The sequence below is a fragment of the Crassostrea angulata genome, chromosome 2 (assembly GCF_025612915.1).
Source record: "Crassostrea angulata isolate pt1a10 chromosome 2, ASM2561291v2, whole genome shotgun sequence".
Classification (NCBI taxonomy): domain Eukaryota; kingdom Metazoa; phylum Mollusca; class Bivalvia; order Ostreida; family Ostreidae; genus Magallana; species Magallana angulata.
Window position 1 is genome coordinate 57,612,620 of NC_069112.1, and position 17,194 is coordinate 57,629,813.

Genomic DNA, 17,194 nt, shown 5'->3' on the forward strand with positions numbered 1-17,194 from the left:
TATATTCAGATCAAATGTGTTCATGTTTCCAGTGGCGCACATTCAGGCAGTTGCCCCCCCCCCCCCAACCATGCGGACCAAGATCCTTGTCCAGTAGCCAGGGAGTTTTACAACATCTTAAACCCAAAGTAGAGGAACTGCCACAAAACTCTATCTCCAACAATACCCAAGTAACATACGATAAAGCAATCAATTCCTTCCTTCAGTTCCAATCTGAACACAAGTTGCCCAAATTGTGTCCCCCCCCCCCTTGATCATATTATTAATTATATAGCATTCTTGTCGTGTAAGGGCACATCTTACGCACTAGTTAGATTTCACTTAGCAGGGATCAGTTTCAACTTGAAGATTAATAGCTATCATGACCCTTGCTCATTTTTCATAGTAAAGAAATTGCTGACGGGTTTCCGTCGTGTATCTCAATCAAGAGACTCTAGATGCCCCATAACCCTCCCAACCCTTATTAACATTTTAAACGCACTGCCGCATATGTGTGCCGATACGAAAAATGTTAGCATCAGCCTTCTCTTTAGCTTATTTTGCTATATTGCGTGTGGTTGAGATTACACAAACAAATTGTAGTCAAAACAATGCTCTAACCATATATAACACTTTGTTCTCAAGGGATTCAATTACATTAATTCTGGCAAAAACCAAAACTGACCAGAATGGCGCAGGTACAACGTTAATCATAATCCTTTCTGATGACAATCACTTGCTATTCAACAACTTGCAGTTTCATTTGAATGCTATACCTAAATACCAAGGTCAGCTCTTGTGTCATATTGATGGCTCCCTCTTACTACAAATTCAACCAAGTTCTCAAAAGAGCCTTGGCATTATTCAACATAAACACTTCAGTTTTCAAATCCCACTCATTTAGAATTGGTGCTTCAACCCACATGTACTTGCAGGGCATCAAAGAAAACAAAATCAAATTTAAGAGTAGATGACGTTCAGACGCTTTTAAAGCATCTTAATCTTACTAATTGTAAGCTAAGCTTGCAGGTTTGCGGACAGTATGGATCGTTGGTTCATCAATCATCTCCAGGGCACAGACATACTCTAATTCCACTTGTGGGGAAACATTGGACCTTTAACACATCAATGGCATATGGGCTGGCCGCAGCGGTTTTAAGTGGGAAGACTTGGAGCTTTACTTGAACAATTTATAACATAGTTTTAAAAGTAACGCCCCTCACGCACTGGTTATCTACTGTGTCGGGAACAATATTGGTCTACAATCACTTAAAAAATTACAGATCGAAATGAAATCATTACTCCGCAAAATCCATACATTAATGCCCAATACCTTACTTATATGGTCGGATATTCTGCCACGTCAATCCTAGCGACATATGATATCTAACATTGCTGCTGAAAACGGTAGACAGCGCATTAATTGCTCACTCGGGTCATTTGTGCGCCGTGTACTACAGGGCGCATTGATTATGCGCCCTGACATTAAGTCAGACCAAACAAAACTCTTTTGTGACGGGGTACACCTGTCTTACCTAGGCAATTCACTGTTCATAAACTCCATAACAGTTGCTTCAACTAAATTTTTGTCGTCCAACTCAAGAAAATTATCCCAATCCCGTCTAGCTCTGTACTTGTCATGGCTCAATCATCACCATTCATAGCGTTCTTGACCCAAACATCCCCTCCACCCTCACAACCACCCCCAATTATTGTCTTGCAGTTCGCCCTGTTGTTTGCATCCTTAGTCTTGTATCAATGATTGCAGTTGATCAGGAATTTTGTACATTGTTGCTACTGTTTTTGTTAGCTTTGTCTTGTATGCAAATCACCGCTCGTATGGCGGTTGCATCACTGGTCTCAATGCTTGTACCCAGCGGTCCATATGGCATAATTGCTATAAAAGCCATTGCTGGTTAACTGCTGTCCTCCTTCCAGAGTTACTAGCATTTTATGGCTCATTGATATTGAATTGAACTGTTGGCTGCCAAATGCCAGTTGAGGATCGGTGCCATCCATTGTTTTGACATTTGCATTGTAATCTCTGAATTGCTTGTATATTTTGTGTAATCTGTCATCAACTGTATTTAATTAACTGTGCTTAATTATATAATAATTGTATCATACTTATTAATAATAACGCAATGACAGTACAGCCATTCTTCTTCTGTGGATTCTTTCAAGATAAGTGAACTTACTACCCTGTGTGGTAAGTTCCATTTATCTAAGAAGAATGCACATCTGGTGGCAAGCGAGATAACTACCCCAACTATAATAATCTTGCTTCACCCAATCCTTGCGCACATGCGCATGTCAAAAATAGCATCTTCCTCTTTTTTCACGAAGACAACACCCAATTTTGTTTGTAATAATTATAAAGACTATTATACTTTCTATGACATGAAATGTCATTAATAAGATTATTGATTAACTTAAAATTCACATGCAAACAGTTCAACCCCAAATTGCACATTAAGTGCTGCATATGTGCATTCTCATATGGAAAGGGATCTCTTTCAGTTATGAAAATTATAACTTTTAAATCTATTACCGGAACATGCATTTGGCCTTCACTTTTATTTAAAATGCGGGTACTACTCTCTAATGACAGCATCCCGTTATATTTTTCTTTATAAAGCTGCTTTAGTTAGAGTTAGCAGCATTGATTTATGAACGATACTCTGTCGTTTACATTTAACCGTTCTCTCTTTTTTTATTGCATAACAATAACAAATGCATCGCTTGCTTGCTGTCTGTAAAATCATCTAGATCACCTTGAGATAACATTTAATTCATGACACAGACAAACATTCTTGTCAAGCGAGTCTTCTTCAAAACGCGTGACTGAAAAACATTGATACCTTTAAATTTTGAATCATAATACAAGTTATCTTCCGGGTAGAAAGAAATCGGCGTGTTTTATTGATGCCAAATGTAAATATCTTAAGAGGAGAGGGTTAAAATAGACTGTAAGTATTTACTTCCTATGTATGCATAGTCTTTAAAAAAAACCAGTGTTTAATTATGTTCTTTCATGCCACGCCAAAGAATAATCTTATATTGTGTTTAATAAATGAATACATGTACCTGTAAGGCTCATACTTACTTTAATTTTCATTTGGTCATGTGTTTTTTTTAACAAATATGTTTAAGTAAAAAAGGCTTCATTTTATACTAAAGGTTATTTACTATCATTCAAGATTTACATAGAAACTTAAAAAGGTGATAAAAGATAAACTAGTAGAATTATTTTCAGGAACTAAAGGATTCTCCGCCTTACTATTATAAGTTGATGGCTAGTTGCTCAATACCTCTTAACTTGCTGAACAATGCATATCATTTTGTCAGTCAGAAATAATATTTAGGAATTTAAATCAGGCGATAACTTGATCTTCATTGTTTAATTATCTTTATGTCATTTACATGAAGACAGTCGGTAAGATACAATCACCTTGCAAGGTATAAAATTTACTAACCAGGTACCGTACCCGGGTCATTACATGACCATGTAACAAATAAAACATAATAATCTAAGGCTTAAAAATTCCTTGTTTATTCTCTATAGTAATTATACCCCCGGTCCGAAGGACAGTATTTGTATAGGCATGCCATATCGTGGGATGTATTTTTGTACCAATCGGACGTCAACTTCCTGTTTAATGAGTTCTTTGTTTATTTTTTGCCAAAATTTTCGAAAAATTTCCGTCAAAGATTTCTCAGCAACTATTTATCGCAGATGGTTGAAATTTTAACACAGTATTTGTTTTGGCATGTCATATTGTGGGATATATTTTTGTATCAATCGTATGTCAACTTCCTGTTAAATGACAACTTTGCTTATTTTTTAACCAAAATTTTCAAACAAATTTTCGTCAAAGATTTGTCCGAAACTATTTATTGCAGATACTTGAAATTTTCACACATTTTTTGTTTTGGCATGCCATATTGTGGGATATATTTTTGTATCAATCGGACATCAACTTCCTGTTACATGTAAATAATGACTTTGTTTATTTTTAGCCAAAATTTTCAAACAAATTTTCCTCAAAGATTTCTCAGCAGCTATTTCTCGCAGATGCTTGAAATTTTAACACACTATTTGTTTAGGCATGCCATATTGTGGGATATATTTCTGTACCAATCGGATGCCAGCTTTCTGTTAAATGTCGACTTTGCTTATTTTGCATATTCACATTAGAGCGGGGGTATCACTAGTGAGCATTGGCTCACAGATATCTTGTTTTCAAAATTCTTAATAGACTGACGTGTTAGCCAGGAGACTATAAATAGAATACGTAATAAGAGAGGTTTTGAAGTTAGCTGTCGTTGAAGTTGAATGTGTTTATTGTAAAATAATGATTTACAATTGAGTAACGTTATACCTCCATGTGATACCAAGGTAATTTAATTCTATACCTTATTCAACAGTCTTGTTCGCCATTGAAAACTTCAATCTTTTGAGTAATTCTATTATGAACAGACTGAAAAACCCACTAAGTGAAATTAAGAGTTTGTTAAAAGCTCTAAGACTCTATCTTTTATGGTTTTAGAGAACCGATAGCAAGCGTTTTCTTCTGAAAGGTCAACAACTCAGTTCTGGGAGTTTTTAGAAAAAAAGGCATGTCCTACCATTTTTATAGACTTATAGATAAAGTTTTAATTGTGTGGATAAGTCTAATAATAAAAACGTTACCCCAACAAAAAAGAATGGCTAACATTTCATTAAGGTGGAATGCTATACCAAAATTTTATTTTATGGATCGTTAGCGTGTCACTTCTGAAGGAAGATTGCGTTATTCAAAGAAGGATATATGCCCTTCCTTTTTTATACGGAATTTTTGTATTTTTTACTAAAAAAATTGGAAAATTAATTTTGGTTCCAAGTAACACACTGTAAATTTGATGTGAATAAATGCATAATATAAATATCTAATAAACCATGACCAGAAATGTCAACAAGATGTTTAACATTTTATAATAAAAAATTATTTATGTAAATAAAAAACATAATGAATCATATATTTTTGTAAAAGATAGATTTAAAGGGCATGAGAGTCAATTAAAGACATTTGAGCAGATCGAGTTTTAAGTATTTTTCTCTAGGACTTTAAGAGGGGTAGCGATAACAAGTATTTCATTGTTGGGACTGAAAGACAAAATTAGAAATTGTCGTATGAGGTCCTACTAGATCCATGATATTTTTTTCTAGACCTTAAACAAAAGAGAGAATCATTAATACACATATTTTTACATGAACCTGATCTTTTACCCTGATTGTATTTTGATCAATTAAGGTTTCCGCTTTAATCCCAATTGGTCCAATATCTATTAAACGTATGGTTAAAACGCTTTAAGAGCTGCTTTAAGAAACTTTCAGGCCCAAGAACTGCTTGCAGGGGCTTTTGGGTCCTTACGGTGGATATGTATTGGAGGATCCTCTAAATAGACTAAACACTTGTGCTAAAGTTCTAAATCTCAATCGCTGATGGTTTTAAAAGGAGTAGCAATAACAATTATTTCCACCACAGAGAAATATAACTGCGTAAGCTCTTGGAGGTTTTAGAAAAAAGGTCATTAGTGCCATAAGCTTTGATTTCAAATGAGTTAAAGAAAAAAAATGCTCTCCAATATATATTATTATGAAGGAATGAAATTATAACTTGTGGACTAATTGTTATTGAACAGTTAGAGTCGTTCCTCCTTATTTTTTTTTTAATTTTAAAAAAGTTCTGTTTCCAACAAATTAATTAAACCTTTTCCCGAGTTACTTTAAGAAAAAAACTAGTTTTTTTTTAAATTATTATTTTACCTTGACCCTTGACTTTAATGTCGTTTTGATTGGCCAAGGTAATCGCAACTATTCTAAGCGCTACGATGGTAAATGGTTATTTTTTGTGTTTTACAAGAGTTTGGGAAGTCCCAGGAACAATTACAGCTACAAGTAACGAAATAGCGGAGGTTTTAAGTAATTTTAAGGTGCTGAAAAAAAATTCAAACCTTTATTGCTAATTGTTAGAGAGAAGTAGCAATAACAATAATTTTATTCACAAACAGCAATAAATTTGTTAAGTTCTGGGAGTAATCAGGCAAATGATTATTTGGTGCCATAACGTTTAATGACCAAATAATTATAGAAAAAAAATTCAAAATTACTAATTGACATTCCCTGTTCAATATATTCATGGAATCAGATATTGTTTTAATTCAAACAGATATATTTTCATAACACAAGAAAATAGAAGTGATTTACAATACGGTATTAAAACACACAATGTTATATTCACAAATCTATTTCAGATTCATACCCAAAATTCTGTTGAAGAAAAGCAATAACCTAGAATTTGTAGTAACGCACACTTTACCCGTTGCATATTTGTCATTCCTTTTTCTTTGTATCAAAAAGATCAGAACGATCTTTTTAGTGTATGTACTTTTTAAAAGCAGATTTAGATAGGCCTCCCAATATCAAACACATCGAACTTAACATTAAACACCCTAGAAAAAAAGGTAATATATGTTAAAAATGCTTGATAACACAAAGTATAATAAATTGAGTTTAATTGTTATGATTTTTTTAAGACTGCGCTCCGTTTATTTATTTAATGCATTTTCCAAGGTTATTAAATTGATTGCTCTGAATCACAACGCATTTTACTTGTAAAAATTTACAGTATGACGTCACATCGAGAGAGCATTGCGATCAGTCAGTTGTTTGTATTAAACTTTATTGGATTTATTTAACTACAAAGATCCACTCAGATGTAACTTTTAATGTAACTTATTGTTTTTACAGATAAAAATGCCACTGTACGTAAACGTTTACATTTTCGACTTCTCCAGAAGCACTAGACCGATTTCAACCAAACTTGACATAAAGCATCCTCAGGTTAAGGGATTTGACATTTGTTAAAACAAAAGTTCAATCCTTCTTTCAAGGGGAGAACATTAAAAATTATTGAAAATATGTTGGTATATTTCAAAAATTGTCTTCCCCAAAAACCCATATGGCAAGAAAATCTGAAAATTGTGTGGAAGTATCATCAATTAGTGTAGACTTTAGTTTGTTAAAATCATGAATTTCAGATGTAGGGTGGGGTCACAATGGGGGGTCGAATTTGACATACGAATATAAAGAGTAAATCTTAAAAAAATCTCTTCTCAGACACAAATTGGCCAGAAAATCTGTAATTTGTGTTGATGCATCCAAAGGTAGTGTTGATTCCAGTTTGTTCAAATTATGATCCCCAGGGGGAGGGTGGTACCACAATGGGGGGGGGGGGGGGGTCAAATTTTTACATATTAGAAATTTAACATTAAAAAAATTATCTTATCTGAAACTGATCAGCCAGAAGAGTTGAAACATATGTGGAAGCATCCTCAGGTAATGTAGATTCAAGTTGCTCAAATCATGATCCCCTGGGGTAGGTTGGTGCCGCAATGGGGGTCAAATTAATATAAGAAAAAATAGAGACAAATATTCAAAGATCTTCTTAGAAACTAATGGGCAGAAAAACTGCGTTATGCGATACTTTAATAGTTGCTAATATATCCCTAATAATTAGTGAATAAACGCATTTTAAGAACACTATTATGTGTCGGATTATAGAGAGTAAACTCAAAATAAAGTTTAAACATAATTAAGGAAGGAGTCTTCTTGTTATCAGACATACTTCTTATATAAAGAAATTCATAAAACGCTGACACAGACAAAAAGATCATATACCCAAATGATTTTATCAGTTGAATCCAATTTGACTTTCTTCTTTTCGCATCAATGTCAAGTTAAGGTCACCAACTTTTTCCTCAACTTAAAGAAACATTTATGTAGACATCTGTTTAAAATAAAACATTTTCTATTTCTTCATTAAATGATAGAATATCAGAATGTCTATCAGTTTATAGTACTTGGAATATATTGAATTAATATATCTTAGTCAGCATTTCCTCTATTTTGTCTTAAATTTTGAAGATATTTTGATTATTTCTTAATGCTTCCAATAATAAATAATTCTGATTCTTACATATTATAAAGACCTTATACATGTATAAAGATATAAACGACAGAAATTCTAATATACTCACCATTTAATAAGAGAGAAACTCCGATCTAAGTGATTTTTTTACACAAAACTTTTTACGGTATGTGCGTTTTTGAGGTATCCCACATTTCAATGTTCTTGTATCAAGAATTTCTTGAGAAGTATATCATTGAAATTTGCAGACAAAACACACTTTAAAATTATCAAGATTATGGGAGGTCAGTGTTAATCCCTCTGAGTTATGGCCGATTTGATTTGACCTTTTTGCACCTAAAATGCGATTTCCACCTGATTAGGATTTGTTGTCCGTACTTTTGATTAAGGAACTTTTTTTCAAATATTGTTTTAATTATGCTCAATGGTCACACTGAATTAAGGGATTACGAAGAAAAAATAGTGTGAAGCTGCATATATTTCTGTGTGAGCTTTTTGCGCTTAAAATACACAATATCTATAATATTTACAATTATATGTATGCATTTTCATTTTGACATAATAAAACATGGGGGTCAATGATGTCAAATTTGAGATATATGGCTTATCGGTAAAATTCTCGCGAAATTTAGCTTTAGAAAATTCAGACATTTTCTTTTTATTTGCATGGTTTTATGACAAACGTCCATCAATTTTTCAAACTTTAGTTTTGCAAAAGTCACACAGGACCTATAGAACATGTCGCAAACCTATTAAATGTTTAAAATGTGAATAATGAATAAAGTGTAATAAAAAGAAAAGTAATTAACAGATTCATAAAATTGTTTGTTTCTGCCCTTTTGACTAAAACCCTTCTGTACGAGAAAATGGTTCCACCCAAAACTTGTTGGTTTCTTGAATTCAAATGTAGTTCCTTTCTGTTTGTTGTATAATTATGAAATGATAATCTTTTTGTGAGGTTTGAATTATTAAAGTCATATTCCTTTAAAATGTAATGTACATCTGCGCAATGAAATCAAAACATGAGTAGTGAGATACGCGGGGGTGTTCAGGAAGCATATGTGCAACTTAGCGTCATATTTTGACTGGTATGTTCAAAATCGTGAAATTAAATAACTGTTTTCAATAAGATCAACAACTCAGTATTATCCTTTAAAATAGATGTCAGTGCAATAAAAATCGGGCAGTACATTACTGTCACATTGGTGCATTCTCACGTGACTGCTATAAATAGCTTACGTATATTCCTTAACATAAAATAAGATCAAACAACACTACCCCGCGGTTTTAAAAATAAAATAAGCATACCATATGGAGGCCAAACATCTCAGTTTAATCAAAATTGCTGATAAAATTCTATGTTCTTCTTAACTAAATAGTTATTCATCCAGCTCTCGTAAAACCTTCCCAACATTTATAAAGTTTGCACGGAAAATGATATGTTGCATTAAAACAACACAAAACGTGCGATTTAAGCAGCACTTTTCAATTTAAGCATTGATCAAACTAACAATACATATAAAATTTCAAGTTCAATATATACGGGTTAGTGTTGTTTTAAACGGATTTTTATATCGTAAATAACGACAGAGGAAAGCCTGGCAGAGATAACACAAATTTACATACCTTTCAGCGAATGATTGATAAAACTAATATCCCTCTCAGTATTTTTATGTTCAATTTAATAAATCACACCACAATACTTTATTAGAGTTCTTAGATTAGTTATATTTTGAATATGCTTACAATGCTTTCCGTTCAAATTCACACGGCATTGAACTTTTATTCATGACGTCATCAATGTGTAAATCTACGTAATACAAACTTATTTCTGAAAAAAAGTCTTCAGTATTTGTTATTTGTTTTTGGACTACGTTTCGTTGCTTAGATATTTGAATATGTACATAATTACTTAGATTTGTAATTTCACGAAAGTACATGTAAGTCAGATTCCATATGATTTCTTAACACCCCCGCGTACATTAAAAACTAATGAAAATGTAATTTAATAAACAAATTATATTATAAAACCATAGTCTTAAACCCAAGTATTTTTTATTCATTATTTCACAATCGTTTAAAAAACTCCAACATTCATGATATTGTTTTAAAAATGGTAATAAGACTCATTAATCTACAGCAAATCTGAATTGAAAAACATGTAATATTTCCCTACACCAATGTTCCAACAAAGATATAGATGTAGTCTTTGTTAGCATCGTTTTGATTACAATTTCTATGCCAAGTTGTATGGAAGTAAAAAAAGAGAAAAATATGATAATTTAATACCTTTTCATCTTGATTTAAAACAATTATTAATCAATTTTATTTCTGACAAGTAAAAAAGTAGAAAAAACTGAGAAACTTTTCAATCACTATTCATTATGAGAACTAGAACCTAAGAGTTTACAGCGTATCACCTAAAATCAAGAACTGGGACGGAAATTGATATGTTTTTGTAAAGACAGAAACCAATACCGGCACTATATGTAAATTCAATTGATATTTGCAATAGATCCTTTCCTTAACATTCTTTAATAGTGCTACCTTATGACCAAGATAATTGATCCCAGATGACTAATTTCTTTGATTTAAGAAATGAAGATAATAATTTTTCTATCGATCGACGTATCAAAGAAAAAATTGACTGGAAAACTCCATCAGTGCGCGTAGCGCTTTGATGAAAAAGTTTTCCGGTCAATTTATTCTTTGATACACCGATCAATAGAAAAATTATTATCTTCATTTCTTATCATTTAATAAAACATTTTCTAGTCATAAAATGTGACGTGTCATTGATAATAAATGTAAATAATGTAAATGAAGCGGTGCGTATGAATTCAAAACAACAACAGCAACAATATTCAAAATGGATGCGCCTTCAGCTGATGCAGAGCTATTGTGCTGAATTTAATGGATTCAACACAAATAGTGAGTTAAAATCTAAACCAGCTGAATTGAAAGCGAAAGGAAAATACATGCGATAGCTTGTGATGTTATTCAGTTTGCCGAAAGATTCGTTAAAACTGATTTTCATGTGGGATCGCTGGAATATGCAACTGGGAATATAAATATATAACCATGCAAGAAGAGGCGATCGTGGACGAAAATAGTTGATATATCGACAAATAATAGTATGTATTACCGACTTTTGTAAACGTTGTGGTAACTAGATAGCCAGTGATGTACATGTACTTAAATGGTTTTTCTACCGCTTGGAATGCGCCGAAGGAGTTTATGCATTACGAAGAGCTTTGCTTTACGTACGATGCTTATTCTGATGACCAATCATGTACGTGTGTAAATTTACAAATCATTGTTACAAAATTTGAACAGCAGTGTTACCGTGAAAGTGTATAGGCCTGCATGTTCGTTATAATTATTCTGGAAAAGGAACAGCCAGCCTTACAGTAATGTTGATTGATCTCACGCAGACGAAATCGTGAGAAGACGCTTCATTTTCTAGTTCGTGAATCAAATACTGTGTTTTGTGTTTTTTAAAAAATAAACTTTCAAGTTTTTATGTTTAAAAAGTTGTATTTTGTTTGCTGACAATAACAATCTACATTTTATAAATGAATGGAAATAAAAAGAAATTTACTGATGGTAAATATGCATTTTCAAACTTATTTTAATTTTGGCCGCGGCGGATAAACAAGTGAATCAATATACAAGTTGATATCAAATTAGAACAAAGACCAAAAACGGTTGTACTGGTGCATCGGTGGCTCGAAACCCTACCTTTTTATACATACAGTAAGTGTCCATGAAACTATTTATCAGTCTGCTTGATCAATAACTAATTGAAATATTTACACTACAAGACTAATAAAATATGACTATTTAAAAGTCTAATTAATGGTACGAAGGTGGATTTTATCTATTTGACACACTAAGGTAACATATTTAAAATATAATTTTGCAAAATAATAAATTGAAACAAAAAAAAAACGGCAGGGATGAAAAATCCAACTTAAAATGGATATTATATACAAGTGCGTGGCTTAATCCTTTGTGTTGCAGCTGACTGAAATACTAAACTTTTTCTGTTGTATTTATTTCAAACCAGTGAATATGTATTTAGTGTATCTCATGTCGTGGTATGAAAATTGAAACACGCAAAGTCATGCATTATTATCCATTTGGATGCATAATTTTAACCAATGTGGTCAGATTCAAAGTATAAGCCCGATGGTTAACTCGCCCTACACTTTCCGCCCGTTAGTCAACCCATTTCTATGCACACCATTCTGGAAAGTTCTTTTCCTTAAAAACTAAATTTGAAATCGCATTAACTGTTCCATTTTATTCATCAACGTTTGTTTTAATCGAAGTCGGATCAAAGGCATCCGCCAACGATGTATGATGAACTCGTCCTACATTTTCCGTTAATTAGTGAATTTCCGTACTTGGTTACTCCGTTCTAGAAAGTTCTATTCCATTCTCTCAACAAAGGTCGTGCTTTGCAAGCGAATGTGTATCAAAACTAAAATCACCTACTAAAGAAACGAATTGACTCATTTTATTTATTCAACATTTGTCAAATAGTATCTTCTATGTAGTCTCTTAAAACGCTCACTGTGAATATATTTACTCTTTACGTAATCATTCAATAATATTCCATTTCAATTATATATTTTGATTGAGACTAGCCCTGATTTTGATGCGCCAAAACGTGTACACCACCTTACTTTCATTTTTGCTACCATTGGCTTCTTATCTTACATGTGTTGAAATATTAAAGGTATTAGCAAGTACTCTGGTGCAGACATTTTGTAGTTTATTGGGAAAAAATGCCTTAATTTAAAAGTATAGATGTTGGTTGAAATGCAAAACAAACTACTGCCCTTTCTATTCACAAATTATTTTATTTCTAAGGTTTAAAGAAGGAAGGGGGGAGGGGTCATATGAACCGGTGTCAGACCAACAAATAGACATACGATCAGAGGGATTAAAAAAATGTAGTTTGGTATATCTGGTTCAATTACTCAGAATGCACATTTAGGCAAATTTTACTAAAACATATTGTACATAAGCTAAAAAACACAATTTTAAGTTAGAAGACATTTCTCACCGGAACCTATTTAATTTCACGCAAAATGACTCCTACTGATACTTTTACAGCATGTTACCGATTTTACTTTGAAAATAAAACTATTTTCTTAACTAGAAATGTGGAATTAAAATTTCTGTAAAAATCAATTTTTAAACCACTATATCTCTGTATTGCATTGTCTGATTTTGAAACGGATTTCAGTTTTAAATTATGAATAATAAGCTCTTATTTTTCGCTTTATGATTAATAACAAACTTGCGCTATAAAATAAGTTACTATGAAAAGACTTTGTAGCACTTCTGGCCCCTAATTTGAGGGGTCAGCCCTTTTTTGATATTAAATGAAAGGTCTTGAAAATATAAACAAACTTTGTTAAACAGGTATTCACGAATTGTAGACCGTTCTAGAGATATCCGAAGAACTGTGTTTTAGGGGCCGACCCTTAAACTCCTTTCCGGGTCACAAACAAAAATAAATTTAGATCCCATATTGTTAAGAACATTATTTTGAGCAACTTTTTTTCTACAATGTTTTCCAAAATATTTTACCTTTTTCTAGATATTAATAATGAAAGTTTTGGACATCTGGCCCCTTGAAACCCCTAATTACGTAACATATGACTTGGATATGGTACCGTATAGATAAACAACTGTACAATGAACATTTTTGATTCTATAATTGATAACAAATTATTTTTCATTAAAGATTATTTATAAAAATACTTTAGAGCCCTGTTGGCCCCTTATTTGAGGGGACAGCCCTTATTGTTTGATATCAAATAAAAGGTCTTGTAACTATAAACACTTTTTGTTTAACAAGTGTTCAGAAACTGTTGACCGTTCAAAAGATATCTGAACAAATGTGTTTTAGGGGCCGACTCTTAAAATCCTTACTGGGGCCACCAACAAAAATTATTTAGGTAGCATATTGTTAAGAACACTATTCCAAGCATTTTTGTTCTATAATGCTAATCGAAATAGTTCTCCTTTTCTAGATATTGAAGATCAAAGTTTTGGACTTCTGGCCCCTTGAAACCCCTAATTACGTTACATATGACTTAGGTATGGTACTGAATAGATAAGCAGATGTACAATGAACATTTTTGGTTCTATAATTGATAACAAAATATTTTTCAGTAAAAAGTTATTGCAAAAATACTTTAGAACCCTCTTGGCCCCTAATTTGAAGAACCACCTCCTGTTTCTTGACATCAAACAAAAGTTCTGGTTAATCTGAACAACTTTTGCATTACATGTTTTAACAAAATATTTACACATTAAAAGTTAAGGCTGAAAATGTGCGAAAATTTCATGAAAAAAATTGGTGCCAATTTTTTTTAGCTCGGGCGAGCTTCGCCGCCTTGCGCAGTTTTCGAAATATCAAATATATAGAATCATCTACAGACATTCATCTACTATCCCTGAAAGTTTCACGTGTCTATCGTAATTAGTTTTTGAGAAGTAAAGTACACAAAATGGTCCTTAAAAATTCACTAAATCCTCAAAATCTCGAACCGGAAGTGACGTCATCAGCCAGAAAGTTTATAATATCAAGTACGTTTGATGCTTTAGAATACGTCCTGTAAATTTCATGCAAATCGGTCAAGTAGTTCACGAGAAATAGCGTTCGAAAAAAGTCAGGAAAAAAATAAAAAATAAAATAATAATAAAGACTAGAGCAAAGTTCGTTGCAAACATTTGCAACGAGTGGGTCTTCCGTTAATGTCGAGAGTAAAGTTAAGTGTACAGAGTAAAGCACCTGCAAAAAGCAGAGTTCTTATTCCAATTGAAAGAGTAACTAAAACAATAAGAAAAAATTCTAATAATTCTTGGCACGACTTAACAAAATCCGAATGATTTGATTTTAAGAACGACTTAATAAAAAACTTTCCGATTTCAAGAAAAAAAATCAGAATGTTTTCAAGGACGACTTAACACTTATTTTGGTACGAGTTAATATTACATTTTACAACTTTGTGCTATTTTTTTAAACCAAGAACACGGAATCAAAATTTCCGAAAAAATCAAATTCTAAACCCAAATTTCTCTGTAGTGTATCGTCCGATTTTAAAACGAATTTCAACGTTAGATTAAGCTTAAAATGTTCTTTGTTTTTGCTTAATGATTAATATCAAATTATCGCTTAGAAAAGAGTTATTATAAAATGACTTAGTAGCCCTTTTAACCCCTAGTTTGAGAGGCCAGTCTTTTTTTGTTGATATCAAATAAAAGGTCTTGCAAAAATAAACATATTTTGTTCATTATGTATTCACGAATTGTTAAACGTTCTCGAGATATCTGAACAACTGCTTTTCAGGGGCCGACCCTTTAACTCCTTATCGGGGCCACAAACAACAGAATTTAAGTTGCCATATTGTTAAAAACATCCCTCCTTTTTCAGAAAATAATGATCAAAGTTTTTAACTTCTGGCCCCTTCAAACCCCTTATTACGTAATATATGACTTAAGTATGGTACTGTACAGATAAACAGCTGTACAGTGAACGTTTTTGATTCTATGATTAATAACAAATTAATGTTCAGAAAAGAAGTATTGTAAGAAGACTTTAGACCCCTCTTGACCCCTTATTTGAGGAGCCAACCCCTTTTTCTTGATAACAAATCCAAGGTCATGCAAATATAAACATATTTTGTTAGACAAGTGTTCACGAATTTTTAACTGTTATCGAGATGTCTGTACAAATGTGTTTTAGGGGCCGGCCCTTTATCTCCTAAATGGGGTCATAAACAAAGCCATTGAAGTTAGCGAATTGTACATAACATTATTTTTAGCAACTTTTGTTCTACAATGCTTTTCGAAATATTTCTCCTTTTTCCGAAATTAATGATCAAAGTTTTGAACTTCTGGCCCCTTGAAACCCCTAATTACGTAACATATGACTTAAGTATGGTACTGTATAGATAAACAGCTGTACAATGAAAATTTTTGCTTCTATAATTAATAACAAATTATTATTCAGAAAAGAGTTATTGTTAGAAGACTTTACAGCCCCCTTGGCCCCTAATTTGAGGGGCCAGCCCCTTTTTCTTGATATCAAATGAAAGCCCCTGCAAATGGAAACAACTTTTGCATTACATGTATAAACAAAATATGTACACATCGAAAGGTATTACAGAAAACGTTCAAAAATTTCGTGGAAAAATTTGGTGCTAAATTTCAGGTTCCGGCGAGCTTTGAGGCCTTGAGCAATTTTCATAATAAGAAGCATGGAGGTGCATTTACAGACATTCATCTACAATCCCCGAAAATTTCAAGCTTCTATCTTGATTTGTTTCAGAGGAGATAAGTGGACAAAATGACCCTTAAAATTTTTTAGAATCGTCAATATCTGAAACCGGAAGTGACGTCACCATTTATAAATTTTATAATATGTAGCGCCGATGATGTTCTATCAGTCCTGAAAATTTTGTGGAAATCGGTTGAAAAGATTTTGAGAAATGACGCTCCAAAAAAGTCAGAAAAAGAAAAAAAAAAGAATAACTAGACACGATCTCGTTGCGAGCAACGAGGAGGTCTTCCGTCCGATTTTAGAAGCCAAGATACACTTATGATCTTGATTTTGCTAATAAAAAACCCAGCTAAACATAACTTGAAATTATAGGAAAAGAGGGTCTTCATTTTAAATATCAGAGAGTATTTTGTTTTAGGTGCAAGATCTTTGATTAAAAAACACTCCTCTTGACCCCTCATTTAAGGGACTACTTTCCTTTTCTTCACATTAAATGAAAAAACACGTAAAACTACACACATTTTGTGTAACAAGTGTTTACAGATCCGTAGTCGTTCTTGAATTATCTGAGAAAGAAGATTTTAGGGGCCGACCCCTTATAATCTTATCGGGGCCGTTTAACGAAATGTTATGGATTGAATATTGTTGTGTACATCATTTCGAGCATCTTTTCTTCTGTACTGCTAATCAAAATATTTTTCCTTTACTAGATATATATGATCAAAGTGTTGATCATCTGGCCCCTAAAAATCCCTTTAAACGTCACACATGAGAGAGTCGTTACATTGTATGGGTACATTTCTCTAAGATAAACATTTCTGCTGCGGTAACCTATTACAAAATACCCCTCAGTTAAAAGCTACAAACTATAGAATTTAGATCCCTATATTTAGGGGCCAGTCCCTTTTACTTGGTATTTAATGAAAGGTGACTTAAA

The 17,194-nt window shown here is 32.7% G+C and overlaps 1 pseudogene; it reads left to right on the plus strand.

Moving 5' to 3' along the window:
* Nucleotides 1–17,194, plus strand: part of LOC128174549 (multiple epidermal growth factor-like domains protein 11) — a 158,881-nt pseudogene that overhangs the window by 102,558 nt on the left and 39,129 nt on the right.